Source organism: Nerophis lumbriciformis, linkage group LG05 (assembly GCF_033978685.3).
Source record: "Nerophis lumbriciformis linkage group LG05, RoL_Nlum_v2.1, whole genome shotgun sequence".
Lineage (NCBI taxonomy): Eukaryota > Metazoa > Chordata > Actinopteri > Syngnathiformes > Syngnathidae > Nerophis > Nerophis lumbriciformis.
The window spans coordinates 4,260,001-4,277,500 of record NC_084552.2 but is presented as its reverse complement, the minus strand read 5'-3'; the positions used below and the strand labels follow the sequence as shown (position 1 = coordinate 4,277,500).

Genomic DNA, 17,500 nt, shown 5'->3' with positions numbered 1-17,500 from the left:
TAACTTGTACATTATATTTATTCATTGCACACAGACTGATGCATTCAAATGTTTATTTCATTTAATTTTGATGATTTGAAGTGGCAACAAATGAAAATCCAAAATTCCGTGTGTCACAAAATTAGAATATTACTTAAGGCTAATATAAAAAAGGGATTTTTAGAAATGTTGGCCAACTGAAAAGTATGAAAATGAAAAATATGAGCATGTACAATACTCAATACTTGGTTGGAGCTCTTTTTGCCTCAATTACTGCGTTAATGCGGCGTGGCATGGAGTCGATGAGTTTCTGGCACTGCTCAGGTGTTATGAGAGCCCAGGTTGCTCTGATAGTGGCCTTCAACTCTTCTGCGTTTTTGGGTCTGGCATTCTGCATCTTCCTTTTCACAATACCCCACAGATTTTCTATGGGGCTAAGGTCAGGGGAGTTGGCGGGCCAATTTAGAACAGAAATACCATGGTCCGTAAACCAGGCACGGGTAGATTTTGCGCTGTGTGCAGGCGCCAAGTCCTGTTGGAACTTGAAATCTCCATCTCCATAGAGCAGGTCAGCAGCAGGAAGCATGAAGTGCTCTAAAACTTGCTGGTAGACGGCTGCGTTGACCCTGGATCTCAGGAAACAGAGTGGACCGACACCAGCAGATGACATGGCACCCCAAACCATCACTGATGGTGGAAACTTTACACTAGACTTCAGGCAACGTGGATCCTGTGCCTCTCCTGTCTTCCTCCAGACTCTGGGACCTCGATTTCCAAAGGAAATGCAAAATCTGCATGGTTGGGTGATGGTTTGGGGTGCCATGTCATCTGCTGGTGTCGGTCCACTCTGTTTCCTGAGATCCAGGGTCAACGCAGCCGTCTACCAGCAAGTTTTAGAGCACTTCATGCTTCCTGCTGCTGACCTGCTCTATGGAGATGGAGATTTCAAGTTCCAACAGGACTTGGCGCCTGCACACAGCGCAAAATCTACCCGTGCCTGGTTTACGGACCATGGTATTTCTGTTCTAAATTGGCCCGCCAACTCCCCTGACCTTAGCCCCATAGAAAATCTGTGGGGTATTGTGAAAAGGAAGATGCAGAATGCCAGACCCAAAAACGCAGAAGAGTTGAAGGCCACTATCAGAGCAACCTGGGCTCTCATAACACCTGAGCAGTGCCAGAAACTCATCGACTCCATGCCACGCCGCATTAACGCAGTAATTGAGGCAAAAGGAGCTCCAACCAAGTATTGAGTATTGTACATGCTCATATTTTTCATTTTCATACTTTTCAGTTGGCCAACATTTCTAAAAATCCCTTTTTTGTATTAGCCTTAAGTAATATTCTAATTTTGTGACACACGGAATTTTGGATTTTCATTTGTTGCCACTTCAAATCATCAAAATTAAATGAAATAAACATTTGAATGCATCAGTCTGTGTGCAATGAATAAATATAATGTACAAGTTACACCTTTTGAATGCAATTACTGAAATAAATCAAGTTTTTCAAAATATTCTAATTTACTGGCTTTTACCTGTAGACATTTGAAAGGCAATTTAAAATAAATAAAGAATAGTGAACAACAGGCCGAATAAGTGTACGTTATATGAGGCATAAATAACCAACTGAGAACGTGCCTGGTATGTTAACGTAACTGTCATGACTTGGTCTTGGGTGTTTGCTTTTCCGGGATGCAACGGAAAGTTGGCTCGGGCGAGACGGGAATGTAAGTACATTTTTTATTTAAAGACTATAAATACAAAAAAAAAAAGGATCAAACAAAAAGCGCGCACAGAGGCGGAGAATAAACTATGAAACCAAAAGACTATAAACATGGAACAAAAACTTACTATGACAAGGGACATGAAGCAGGATCTTAGAGGATGAAGAGTGTACAGAAGCATAAATGTGGAGAGGTCGTCAGAAAGACAAACTGAAAAACACTGAACTTAAATACTACAGACATGATTAATGAAAACAGGTGCGTGACTCAAGACGTGAAACAGGTGCGTGACGTGACAGGTGAAAACTAATGGGTTGCTATGGTGACAATCAAGAGTGCACAATGAGTCCAAACGTGGAACAGGTGAAACTAATGGGGTAATCATGGAAACAAGACAAGGGAGTGAAAAGACAGAAACTAAAGAGTCCTATAACTAAACAAAACATGACTTAAAACAAAACATGATTACACAGACATGACAGTAACATATTATGGTAAGAGTCATTCAAATAACTATAACACATAGAACATGCTATACGTTTACCAAACAATCTGTCACTCCTAATCGCTAAATCCCATGAAATCGTATACGTCTAGTCTCTTACGTGAATGAGCTAAATAATATTATTTGATATTTTACTAAACTATGAACAAACTATGAAAAAAACTGCGAAATATAGTCCGAAAAATACGGTAGTTACAGGATCATACATTGGTCATATTCAAAGTCCTCATGTGTCCAGGGACATACAGTATTTCCACTGTTCTATCTACACTTCCGTTAAAATGTAATAATCACTTATTCTTCTGTTTTTTTGATACTTTACATTAGTTTTGTAAGATACCACAAATTTAGGCATCAATCTGATACCAAGTAGTAACATTGGTCATATTCAAAGTCCTCATGTGTCCAGGGACATATTTCCTGAGTTTATAAACATAATAAACATTTCAAAAAAAACGAAAGAAGATTTTGTGATGTTAAAAAATATCGATGTAATCATAGTAGTATCGACTAGATACGCTGTTGTACTTGGTATCATTACAGTCATACTTGCCAACCCTCCCGATTTTCTTGAGCAAGACACTTTACCCACCTGCTCCCAGTGCCACCCAACACTGGTTTAAATGTAACTTAGATATTGGGTTTCACTGTGTAAAAGCGCTTTGACTCACTAGAGAAAAGCGCTATATAAATATAGTTCACTTCACATATGCAGTAACATATTGTGTCATTTATCATTCTATAATTTTGTCAACATTATTAAGGACAAGTGGTAGAAAATGAATGATTAATCTACTTGTTAATCTACTGTTGTCATGTCTGTGATCATGTTTTGTTTAAGTTATGTCCTGTTTGGTTTTTGGACTCTTTTTAGTTCCTGTTTGGTCACCATAGCAACCCATTAGTTCCACCTGTTTCACGTTTGCACTCACGCACCCGTTGCTAATCATGTTCACGACTATTTAAGCCGATAGTTGCCAGGAAGTCGGCCTGGCGACACTAACTCTGTTTACCTCTGTTATGTCTACTACCCATGATTCTCATGTTTATCATAGTTCATGCATGTTTGTTCTGGTCACAGTAAGCGTTATTTATTTCATGTCCATAGTTTTGCCTTTGTGCTAGTTTTTTTTTTGTTTCATTAGCCAAGTTTGTACTTCTGCCTTGTGCGCACTTTTTGTTCCTTTTTTATAGTAAAATTAAATGATGTATTTACCTCCAAGCCATGTCCGATCCAACTTCTCTTGCATCTCGGGAAAACAAACCTCCCACAGTCCACGTCATGACAACTGTTAATATCGGCTTATTTTCTGTTTCAACATGTTCTATCTACACTTCCGTTAAAATGTAATAATCACTTATTCTTCTGTTTTTTGATACTTTACATTAGTTTTGTATGATACCACAAATTTAGGCATCAATCTGATACCAAGTAGTTACAGGATCATACATTGGTCATATTCAAAGTCCTCATGTGTCCAGGGACATATTTCCTGAGTTTATTAACATAATATACATTCAAAAAAAACGAAAGAAGATTTTGTGATGTTAGAAAATATCGATGTAATCATAGTAGTATCGACTAGATACGCTGTTGTACTTGGTATCATTACAGTCATACTTGCCAACCCTCCCGATTTTCTTGGGCAAGACGCTTTACCCACCAGTGCCACCCACACTGGTTTAAATGTAACTTGGATATTGGGTTTCACTATGTAAAAGCGCTTTGACTCACTAGAGAAAAGCGCTATATAAATATAGTTCACTTCACATATGCAGTAACATATTGTGTCATTTATCATTCTATAATTTTGTCGACATTATTAAGGACAAGTGGTAGAAAATGAATTATTAATCTACTTGTTAATTTACTGTTGTCATGTCTGTGATCATGTTTTGTTTAAGTTATGGACTCTTTTTAGTTCCTGTTTGGTCACCATATCAAAACATTAGTTCAACCTGTTTCACGTTTGCACTCACGCACCTGTTGCTAATCATGTTCACGACTATTTAAGCCGATAGTTGCCAGGAAGTCGGCCTGGCGACACTAACTCTGTTTACCTCTGTTACGTCTACTACCCATGATTCTCATGTTTATCATAGTTCATGCTGTTTGTTCTGGTCACAGTAAGCGTTATTTATTTCATGTCCATAGTTTTGTCTCTGTGCTAGTTTTTTTTTGTTTCATTAGCCAAGTTTGTACTTATTTTCTGTTTCAACATGTTCTATCTCAGTGGTTCTCAAATGGGGGTACGCGTACCCCTGGGGGTACTTGAAGGTATGCCAAGGGGTACGTGAGATTTTTTTTTTTAAATATTCTAAAAATAGCAACAATTCAAAAATCCTTTATAAATATAAATAAAAACCTATCTTTTTTTCCAAATAGTTCAAGAAAGACCACTACAAATGAGCAATATTTTTGCACTGTTATACAATTTAATAAATCAGAAACTGATGACATAGTGCTGTATTTAACTTCTTTATGTCTTTTTTTCAACCAAAAATGCTTTGCTCTGATTACAAAAAATTCACAGGGGGTACATCACTGAAAAAAGGTTGATCATTTTAAATGAATTATTATGATAATTTAAAATCAATTATTTCAAATATGTTTATTTTAATGTATAATTCTATGGCTGGATGTAATAAGGAGTCACGAAAAAATACAAATAAAAATACAATTAATTTTGATGTTCTATCTACACTTCCGTTAAAATGTAATAATCACTTATTCTTCTGTTTTTTGATACTTTACATTTAGTTTTGTATGATACCACAAATTTAGGCATCAATCTGATACCAAGTAGTTACATTGGTCATATTCAAAGTCCTCATGTGTCCAGGGACATATTTCCTGAGTTTATAAACATAATATACATTCAAAAAAAAACGAAAGAAGATTTTGTGCATACTTGCCAACCTTGAGACCTCCGATTTCGGGAGGTGGGGGGTGGGGCGGGGCGTGGTTGGGGGCGTGGTTAAGAGGGGAGGAGTATATTGACAGCTAGAATTCACCAATTCAAGTATTTCATACATATATATATATATATTTATATATAGTGGTAATAAAAGATGCAACCTATGCTTGAAAGAAAAACTGTTTATTATTTACCGTCCAGACCTGTCATCCCTCAACAAGCGCAGCGAAATTGTAACAGCATGCCGCCACAGACGGAAACACCTCCTAGGTAACACATGAGCCAATCACCACGCCCCTACACCAGCCTGTACCCACCCACTCTGTGCCCTATATAATCCATGGTATGTGAACGCTCCCATTAAAATCTCCTGATGATTGAGGGAACCCCCACTCATGAAACAGGCCTGTAGAGATGAAATAGTCTTGTGATTTTTTTTCCCACACATGTATATATATATATATACATCCTGAAAATATGCAAACAAACTATGTTTAGGTAATTGATACTTCAAACTTGCATAAATAAATATTAAGGAATATAACATAACTTGGCTTCTGAGAGTTTCAAAATGTAATGAATAAAATGCTAAAGTTGTTGATAAACAAGCAATTATTTTAATAATTAAATATGGTCAGTTTAAATGAATTATTATGATAATTTAAAATCAATTATTTCAAATATGTTTATTTTAATGTATAATTCCATGGCTGGATGTAATAAGGAGTCACGAAAAAATACAAATAAAAATACAATTAATTTTGATGTTTTTAGCAAAATATAGTAAAAATTTATTTCGTTTTTTTTATTTTAATTAATAAATATATTTATTTTTAGGTAAGATAAACATAATAATACAATATATCTCTAGTCTGGATGATTTAGTTCTTGTCACCCTGTTGTCCTCCCGTCATGAAAAAAAGGCTGTCCAAGTCTGCATGAAGCTGGAGGGGGCGTGGCTTCCAGCTCCGGGCTGAAAATCGGGAGATTTTCGGGAGAATATTTGTCCCGGGAGGTTTTCGGGAGAGGCGCTGGATTTCGGGAGTCTCCCGGAAAATTCGGGAGGGTTGGCAAGTATGATTTTGTGATGTTAAAAAATATCGATGTAATCACGATTAGATACGCTATTGTACTTGGTATCATTACAGTCAAACTTGCCAACCCTCCCGATTTTCTTGGGCAAGACGCTTTACCCACCTGCTCCCAGTGCCACCCAACACTGGTTTAAATTAAGGCTGAAACGACGCGTCGACGTAGTCGACGTCATCGGTTACGTAAATACGTTGACGCCGTTTTTGTGCGTCGGCGCGTCGCATATTTACGTCACACTACTTTACTGTCATGGCGGAGCGCAAAGCAGACGATGCGAGCGAGGGGAAAAAAGCACGCCAAAAGTCGTCAAAAGTGTGGGAGTATTTCAATAAACGGCCTAATAATGTTGTTGTATGCACACTGTGTCGAGCGGAAATGGCCTATCATAGCAGCACAACGGCTATGAACGAACATTTGAAAAGAAAACCCCCGACAGCGTTCTTGCCATCACCATCAACAAGTCAATCGTCCGCGTGCGTATACGTTGTCATTATTACACAAAAACATGAATGTGTCATTTGTATCTGCGTTGTAAATTCATAAACTAAAACACTGTTTCGCTCTGAGAGGCGCGTTTGGCGTGCCTGTTCAGTGTTTACAAAGACGCGCTCCTCTTTAACGCTGTGGAGAGGCGGCGGCGGCGAGCGAGCGGCGAGGCGGGGCGCGCCGGGAGCGACGCCGCAATCGTGCCCAGGTGCGCGATCCGCGCAGTTGGAAGAGAAAAGACTTTGTGTAAAATTAAAAGATTGTAAACCTGGCAAAGCCGTCTGGCGTTCAGTCTGTCGGTCCTGAAAGAACCCCACGGCACAAGACGTGTCACAAACGCTAACGTTAATTAGTTGTGCAAATACCTTTTACAACATTAACAGTTACATATACTATGTACACACCAACAATTAACTTTCACTTTAATCATACTATCATTGTTGTGTTATTAAGCAAAATAAGCAATACTTTTACTTTTGTTGAAATGTTTACACTGTACACTTTTTTGTATTGGATGTTTAGCTTTATTTTTGCACATTTTAGCAAATAAGCAATACTTTTACTTTTGTTGAAATGTTTACACTTGTTACAGAATATTTCCGTTTTGCACTTTTTTGTATTGGATGTTTATCTTTATTTTTGCACATTTTAAAGCAAAATAAGCAATACTTTTACTTTTGAAATGCTTATACTATTCCAGAATATTGAGATTTGCACTGGATGTTTACTTTTATATTTGCACATTAAAAAGCAAATAAGCTACTTTTAATTTTGTTAAATGTTAAAAGTTTTAAATGTTTACATTGTTACAGAATATTTTGTCATGTTGTTGTCAATGTTGACTGAGTGGCCATACTTTTTTTTTTGTAAATAAAAGCCATGCCTTTTGAAAAAACTGGCCTACATTTATTTTTCCCTCTTCATTTTAAATTAAAAAAAAAATCGGTAAAAGGAAAAATAATCTATAGATTAATCGAAAAAATAATCTATAGATTAATCGAAAAAATAATCTATAGATTAACCGATTAATCGAAAAAATAATCTATAGATTAATCGATAGAAAAATAATCGTTAGCTGCAGCCCTAGTTTAAATGTAACTTACCGTATTTTTCGGACTATAAGTCGCAGTTTTTTTCATAGTTTGGCCGGGGGGTGCGACTTATACTCAGGAGCGACTTTCACTTTAATCATACTATCATTGTTGTGTTATTAAGCAAAATAAGCAATACTTTTACTTTTGTTGAAATGTTTACACTGTACACTTTTTTGTATTGGATGTTTAGCTTTATTTTTGCACATTTTAGCAAATAAGCAATACTTTTACTTTTGTTGAAATGTTTACACTTGTTACAGAATATTTCCGTTTTGCACTTTTTTGTATTGGATGTTTATCTTTATTTTTGCACATTTTAAAGCAAAATAAGCAATACTTTTACTTTTGAAATGCTTATACTATTCCAGAATATTAAGATTTGCACTGGATGTTTACTTTTATATTTGCACATTAAAAAGCAAATAAGCTACTTTTAATTTTTGTTAAATGTTAAAAGTTTTAAATGTTTACATTGTTACAGAATATTTTGTCATGTTGTTGTCAATGTTGACTGAGTGGCCATACTTTTTTTTTTGTAAATAAAAGCCATGCCTTTTGAAAAAACTGGCCTACATTTATTTTTCCCTCTTCATTTTAAATTAAAAAAAAAATCGGTAAAAGGAAAAATAATCTATAGATTAATCGAAAAAATAATCTATAGATTAATCGAAAAAATAATCTATAGATTAACCGATTAATCGAAAAAATAATCTATAGATTAATCGATAGAAAAATAATCGTTAGCTGCAGCCCTAGTTTAAATGTAACTTACCGTATTTTTCGGACTATAAGTCGCAGTTTTTTTCATAGTTTGGCCGGGGGGTGCGACTTATACTCAGGAGCGACTTTCACTTTAATCATACTATCATTGTTGTGTTATTAAGCAAAATAAGCAATACTTTTACTTTTGTTGATTTGTTTACACTGTACACTTTTTTGTATTGGATGTTTAGCTTTATTTTTGCACATTTTAGCAAATAAGCAATACTTTTACTTTTGTTGAAATGTTTACACTTGTTACAGAATATTTCCGTTTTGCACTTTTTTGTATTGGATGTTTATCTTTATTTTTGCACATTTTAAAGCAAAATAAGCAATACTTTTACTTTTGAAATGCTTATACTATTCCAGAATATTAAGATTTGCACTGGATGTTTACTTTTATATTTGCACATTAAAAAGCAAATAAGCTACTTTTAATTGTGTTAAATGTTGAAAGTTTTAAATGTTTACATTGTTACAGAATATTTTGTCATGTTGTTGTCAATGTTGACTGAGTGGCCATACTTTTTTTTTTGTAAATAAAAGCCATGCCTTTTGAAAAAACTGGCCTACATTTATTTTTCCCTCTTCATTTTAAATTAAAAAAAAAAATCGGTAAAAGGAAAAATAATCTATAGATTAATCGAAAAAATAATCTATAGATTAATCGAAAAAATAATCTATAGATTAACCGATTAATCGAAAAAATAATCTATAGATTAATCGATAGAAAAATAATCGTTAGCTGCAGCCCTAGTTTAAATGTAACTTACCGTATTTTTCGGACTATAAGTCGCAGTTTTTTTCATAGTTTGGCCGGGGGGTGCGACTTATACTCAGGAGCGACTTTCACTTTAATCATACTATCATTGTTGTGTTATTAAGCAAAATAAGCAATACTTTTACTTTTGTTGAAATGTTTACACTGTACACTTTTTTGTATTGGATGTTTAGCTTTATTTTTGCACATTTTAGCAAATAAGCAATACTTTTACTTTTGTTGAAATGTTTACACGTGTTACAGAATATTTCCGTTTTGCACTTTTTTGTATTGGATGTTTATCTTTATTTTTGCAGATTTTAAAGCAAAATAAGCAATACTTTTACTTTTGAAATGCTTATACTATTCCAGAATATTAAGATTTGCACTGGATGTTTACTTTTATATTTGCACATTAAAAAGCAAATAAGCTACTTTTAATTTTGTTAAATGTTAAAAGTTTTAAATGTTTACATTGTTACAGAATATTTTGTCATGTTGTTGTCAATGTTGACTGAGTGGCCATACTTTTTTTTTTGTAAATAAAAGCCATGCCTTTTGAAAAAACTGGCCTACATTTATTTTTCCCTCTTCATTTTAAATTTTAAAAAAAATCGGTAAAAGGAAAAATAATCTATAGATTAATCGAAAAAATAATCTATAGATTAACCGATTAATCGAAAAAATAATCTATAGATTAATCGATAGAAAAATAATCGTTAGCTGCAGCCCTAGTTTAAATGTAACTTACCGTATTTTTCGGACTATAAGTCGCAGTTTTTTTCATAGTTTGGCCGGGGGGTGCGACTTATACTCAGGAGCGACTTATACTCCGAAAAATACGGTATTTGTCCGTAGAGCCACTGCGGGTACACAATTAGGCAAGCGCACTTCATTGCTATTCAGGTTGCTTTTATGTAAATGCGGCTGACATGAAAAAATAAATAAATGAACAAAAAAAAAAAACCTCCTCCACCTCCCGGCCTCGGCCCACCCGGCCTGCCTCCTCTCCCCAACGAGCCCACAACAAAAGAGTGGAGCTGTCACCGCATCGCCTGCTGGCGCCTACGCTCACACGGAGGTGAGGGCTGCATTAACTACCTGCACCGCCTGACTCATGCAGCTCTTACGAAACCCCCTCCGGAAGACGCCATATCTTCTCCCTTTCACTTCACCTTCCAACAGCCGCCGTCTATTCTGAAATGCTAATTGGCTGCTAATAAGAGACGCCTGGTGCGCCGCCAGGTGTGCTGAAAGCGACGCAAAAGACGACTGGCGCAACGCAACACTTATCTCACACCATTGCACCCTTTTTAATCGGCTCCCTGATTAGGTGTAATAAATCCCGCTTCTTTAATTATGCGGAGAGTTCTGCGGCGGACCCTGATCCAGGCTGGGAGGAATTTGGGAAGCAATTAAGGATCCCTCTCAAAATTGGGCGCTGAAAGAGGTTGAAATTCCAATTACCGTATTTTCCGCACTATAAGGCGCACCGGATTATAAGGCGCACCTTCAATGAATGGCCTATTTTAAAACGTTGTTCATATATAAGGCGCACCGGATTATAAGGCGCACCTTCAATGAATGGCCTATTTTAAAACTCTGTTCATATATAAGGCGCACCGGATTATAAGGCGCACCTTCAATGAATGGCCTATTTTAAAACTTTGTTCATATATAAGGCGCACCGCTCTATAAGGCGCACCGGATTATAAGGCGCACCTTCAATGAATGGCCTATTTTAAAACGTTGTTCATATATAAGGCGCACCGGATTATAAGGCGCACCTTCAATGAATGGCCTATTTTAAAACTTTGTTCATATATATGGCGCACCGGATTATAAGGTGCACCTTCAATGAATGGCCTATTTTAAAACTTTGTTCATATATAAGGCGCACCGGATTATAAGGCGCACCTTCAATGAATGGCCTATTTTAAAACGTTGTTCATATATAAGGCGCACCGGATTATAAGGCGCACCTTCAATGAATGGCCTATTTTAAAACTTTGTTCATATATAAGGCGCACCGCTCTATAAGGCGCACCGGATTATAAGGCGCACCTTCAATGAATGGCCTATTTTAAAACGTTGTTCATATATAAGGCGCACCGGATTATAAGGCGCACCTTCAATGAATGGCCTATTTTGAAACGTTGTTCATATATAAGGCGCACCGGATTATAAGGCGCACCTTCAATGAATGGCCTATTTTAAAACTTTGTTCATATATAAGGCGCACCGCTCTATAAGGCGCACCGGATTATAAGGCGCACCTTCAATGAATGGCCTATTTTAAAACGTTGTTCATATATAAGGCGCACCGGATTATAAGGCGCACCTTCAATGAATGGCCTATTTTAAAACGTGTACTTATACTTATTTTAAGGTATTTTGAGGTTAGCTAATTTTACTTGTTTTGGAAAGTCTTGACAAGCCGAATTGTCTTGTTTTATTGGCAGATAATTTTGCTTAGTTCAAATAAAATACCACTAATTTTTGTATTTTTTTTTTTCTTGTTTTTGAACACTGACTTTTTGCAGTGTATAAGGCGCACCGGATTATAAGGCGCACTGTCAGCTTGGAGGTTTTTAGGTGCGCCTTATAGTGCGGAAAATACGGTAAGGTGTGAAAAAATATGTGTTACAATATATTTTTGGAGAGTGAACATTTTCGGTCATTAGAACTTAAGGTGTGGGGTTTTTCATTGATTTTGATAACGATACCAAAAATTTAAGTTTTGCGTATTGACTGATGCCGATCTTGATCCGTTACGATTCATAGGCCAAAACAAAGGTGCTAATAGATGCTTTTATTTCCTGTCGTTTAGACTATTGTAATGCCTTGCTCACTGGCCTGCCCAAAAAGAATGCCAAAAGTCTACAATTAAGGGGGCGGGAGCACATTACACCAGTTTTAAAGTCGCTTTTGTACAGGACTCTGTGTTTGCCACCTGCCTGTGCATGAAAACGTAACATAATGTGGAAAAAGTGAAGCTCTGTACTGTATACTGTCTTTAAGTTGAAGTGGAGTGGTAATTGTTTTTTGGCAACACCTCGTGGCCACAATGATTCATGAAGTTAAGCCCACGACACAGTAAGTTGAATGATGCGGACACGTTTGTTACTGGATTGTAAAGGGTCTGCTGCTTATGTACATGTGATTGTTTTGTTTCTAATAAATTTGCTATATTTAAAAAAAACTACTTTTTACAATGTCATCATGGGGTATTGTGTGTAGAATTTTGAGGACAAAAGTGATTTTCGTTCCATTTTGGAACAAGGCTGAAACGTAACATAACGTGGAAAAAGTGAAGCACTGTGAATACTGCACTGTATACTGTCTTTAAGTCGAAGTGGAGTGGCAATTGTTTTTGGCGACACCTCGTGGCCACAATGACTCATGAAGTTAAGCCCATGATACAGTAAGTTGAATGATGCGGACACGTTTGTTACTGGATTGTAAAGGGTCTGCTACTTATGTACATGTTTTGTTTTTTTTAATATTTCTAATAAATTTGCTATATTTTTAAAAATAAAACATTTTTTACATCGTCATCATGGGGTATTTTGTGTAGAATTTTGAGGACAAAAATGATTTATTTATTCCATTTTGGAATAAGGCTGTAATATAACAACGTGGAAAAAGTGAAGCACTGTGAATACTGCACTGTATACTGTCTTTAAGTCGAAGTGGAGTGGCAATTGTTTTTGGCGACACCTCGTGGCCACAATGACTCATGAAGTTAAGCCCACGACACAGTAAGTTGAATGATGCGGACACGTTTGTTACTGGATTGTAAAGGGTCTGCTACTTATGTACATGTTGTTTTTTTTTTATATTTCTAATAAATTTGCTATATTTTTAAAAATAAAACATTTGTTTACATCGTTATCATGGGGTATTGTGTGTAGAATTTTGAGGACATTTTTTTAAAATTCCATTTTGGAATAAGGCTGTAATATAACAACGTGGAAAAAGTGAAGCGCTGTGAATACTGCACTGTATACTGTCTTTAAGTCGAAGTGGAGTGGCAATTGTTTTTGGCGACACCTCTTGGCCACAATGATTCATGAAGTTAAGCCCACGACACAGTAAGTTGAATGGTGCGGACACGTTTGTTACTGGATTGTAAAAGGTCTGCTACTTATGTACATGTGATTTTTTTTTTTCCTAATAAATTTGCTACATTTATAAAAAAAAAAATAAATAAACTTTTTACATCGTCATCATGGGGTATTGTGTGTAGAATTTTGAGGACATGTTTTAAAAATTCCATTTTGGAATAAGGCTGTAATATAACAACGTGGAAAAAGTGAAGCACTGTGAATACTGCACTGTATACTGTCTTTAAGTCGAAGTGGAGTGGCAATTGTTTTTGGCGACACCTCTTGGCCCAATGATTCATAAAGTTAAGCCCATGATACAGTAAGTTGAATGATGCGGACACGTTTGTTACTGGATTGTAAAGTGTTTGCTACTTATGTACATGTGATTTTTTTTTTCTTTCTAATAAATTTGCTATATTTATAAAAAAAATAAAAACAACTTTTTACATCGTCATCATGGGGTATTGTGTGTAGAAGTTTGAGGACAAAAAGTATTTATTTATTCCATTTTGGAATAAGGCTGTAATATAACAACGTGGAAAAAGTGAAGCACTGTGAATACTGCACTGTATACTGTCTTTAAGTCGAAGTGGAGTGGCAATTGTTTTTGGCGACACCTCTTCGCCACGATGATTCATGAAGTTAAGCCCACGATACAGTAAGTTGAATGATGCGGACACGTTTGTTACTGGATTGTAAAGGGTCTGCTACTTATGTACATGTGTTTTTTTTTTAATATTTCTAATACATTTGCTATATTTTTAAAAAATAAAACATTTTTTTACATCGTCATCATGGGGTATTGTGTGTAGAATTTTGAGGACATTTTTTTTAAATTCCATTTTGGAATAAGGCTGTAATATAACAACGTGGAAAAAGTGAAGCGCTGTGAATACTGCACTGTATACTGTCTTTAAGTCGAAGTGGAGTGGCAATTGTTTTTGGCGACACCTCTTGGCCACAATGATTCATGAAGTTAAGCCCACGACACAGTAAGTTGAATGGTGCGGACACGTTTGTTACTGGATTGTAAAGGGTCTGCTACTTATGTACATGTTTTTTTTTTTTTTAATATTTCTAATAAATTTGCTATATTTTTAAAAATAAAACATTTTTTTACATCGTCATCATGGGGTATTGTGTGTAGAATTTTGAGGACAAAAAGTATTTATTTATTCCATTTTGGAATAAGGCTGTAATATAACAACGTGGAAAAAGTGAAGCACTGTGAATACTGCATTGTATACTGTCTTTAAGTCGAAGTGGAGTGGCAATTGTTTTTGGCGACACCTCTTGGCCCAATGATTCATAAAGTTAAGCCCATGATACAGTAAGTTGAATGATGCGGACACGTTTGTTACTGGATTGTAAAGTGTTTGCTACTTATGTACATGTGATTTTTTTTTTCTTTCTAATAAATTTGCTATATTTATAAAAAAAATAAAAACAACTTTTTACATCGTCATCATGGGGTATTGTGTGTAGAATTTTGAGGACAATTTTTTTTTATTTATTCCATTTTGGAATAAGGCTGTAATATAACAACGTGGAAAAAGTGAAGCACTGTGAATACTGCACTGTATACTGTCTTTAAGTTGAAGTGGAATGGCAATTGTTTTTGGCGACACCTTGTGGCCACAATGACTCATGAAGTTAAGCCCACGATACAGTAAGTTGAATGATACGGACACGTTTGTTACTGGGTTGTAAAAGGTCTGCTACTTATGTACATGTGTTTTTTTTATTTTATATTTCTAATAAATTTGCTATATTTTTAAAAATAAAACATTTGTTTACATCGTCATCATGGGGTATTGTGTGTAGAATTTTGAGGACAAAAAGTATTTATTTATTCCATTTTGGAATAAGGCTGTAATATAACAACGTGGAAAAAGTGAAGCACTGTGAATACTGCACTGTATACTGTCTTTAAGTCGAAGTGGAGTGGCAATTGTTTTTGGCGACACCTCTTGGCCACAATGATTCATGAAGTTAAGCTCACGACACAGTAAGTTGAATGATGCGGACACGTTTGTTACTGGATTGTAAAGGGTCTGCTACTTATGTACATGTGATTTTTTTTTTATATTTCTAATAAATTTGCTATATTTATAAAAATAGAAATGTTTTTTACATCGTCATCATGGGGTATTGTGTGTAGAATTTTGAGGACATTTTTTTTTAATTCCATTTTGGAATAAGGCTGTAATATAACAACGTGGAAAAAGTGAAGCACTGTGAATACTGCACTGTATACTGTCTTTAAGTCGAAGTGGAGTGGCAATTGTTTTTGGCGACACCTCTTGGCCACAATGATTCATGAAGTTAAGCCCACGACACAGTAAGTTGAATGGTGCGGACACGTTTGTTACTGGTGTGTGATTTTTTTTTCCGATTCTAATGCATTTGCTGTATAAAAAAATTTTTAATAAAAGTTTTACAATGTCATCATGGGGTATTGTGTGTAGAATTTTGAAGACAACAATGATTTTCATTCCAAACAAGGCTGTAACATAACATAACGTGGGGAAAAGTGAAGCACTGTGAATACTGCACTGTATACTGTCTTTAAGTCAAAGTGGAGTGGCAATTGTTTTTGGCGACACCTCTTGGCCCAATGATTCATAAAGTTAAGCCCATGATACAGTAAGTTGAATGATGCGGACACGTTTGTTACTGGATTGTAAAGTGTTTGCGACTTATGTACATGTGAATTTTTTTTTTCTTTCTAATAAATTTGCTATATTTATAAAAAAAAAAAAAAAAACTTTTTACATCGTCATCATGGGGTATTGTGTGTAGAAGTTTGAGGACAAAAAGTATTTATTTATTCCATTTTGGAATAAGGCTGTAATATAACAACGTGGAAAAAGTGAAGCACTGTGAATACTGCACTGTATACTGTCTTTAAGTCGAAGTGGAGTGGCAATTGTTTTTGGCGACACCTCTTCGCCACGATGATTCATGAAGTTAAGCCCACGATACAGTAAGTTGAATGATGCGGACACATTTGTTACTGGATTGTAAAGGGTCTGCTACTTATGTACATGTGGTTTTTTTTTTTATATTTCTAATAAATTTGCTATATTTTTAAAAATAAAACATTTGTTTACATCGTTATCATGGGGTATTGTGTGTAGAATTTTGAGGACATTTTTTTTAAATTCCATTTTGGAATAAGGCTGTAATATAACAACGTGGAAAAAGTGAAGCACTGTGAATACTGCACTGTATACCGTCTTTAAGTCGAAGTGGAGTGGCAATTGTTTTTGGCGACACCTCGTGGCCACAATGACTCATGAAGTTAAGCCCACGACACAGTAAGTCGAATGGTGCGGACACGTTTGTTACTGGTGTGTGATTTTTTTTTCCCGATTCTAATGCATATAAAAAACATTTTAATAAAAGTTTTACAATGTCATCATGGGGTATCGTGTGTAGAATTTTGAAGACAACAATGATTTTAATTCCAAACAAGGCTGTAACATAACATAACGTGGGGAAAAGTGAAGCACTGTGAATACTGCACTGTATACTGTCTTTAAGTCGAAGTGGAGTGGCAATTGTTTTTGGCGACACCGAGTGGCCATAGTGACCCATGAAGTTAAGCCCACGATACAAGTAAGTTGAATGATGCGGACACGTTTGTTACTGCATTGCTACTGCTTCTGCCTTGGGGACTCTGTACATGCAACTGTATTCGCTTATATTGCCAAATAGGAGTGTTAAATAAAATGTTTATTCACATCTGAATTGCCATTCCTATTTATTCTGATTCAAGCACCCTTTGCACCAGTTATGGAATCACCAGTCTTGGAGGATATTGAAGATTTTACAAGAATCTGCTCCTTTTTTTTTCTCACATAACACAAATATAACTGCTGCATGCCACCAATGCGTTTGAGAGTTGGCCGGTGATGAATTGCCATTGTGGACGTCTTGCAAAAGTAATTACTGGTCCTCTTAGGGAAGCTGGAAGAAGAAGAAAAAAAGACGCTGACTAAGTCAAACTTTACACGCGCCCTCGTCTCTGAGGCTCTGTCACAGTGTGTTCCCGCTGGAAAGTGCA

The 17,500-nt window shown here is 35.9% G+C and overlaps 1 protein-coding gene across 3 annotated transcripts in view; it reads right to left on the bottom strand.

Annotated features, from left to right (window-relative positions):
- Positions 1-17,500, bottom strand: part of dock4b (dedicator of cytokinesis 4b) — a 470,089-nt gene that overhangs the window by 247,770 nt on the left and 204,819 nt on the right. The gene's annotated exons all lie outside the window — the stretch shown is intronic.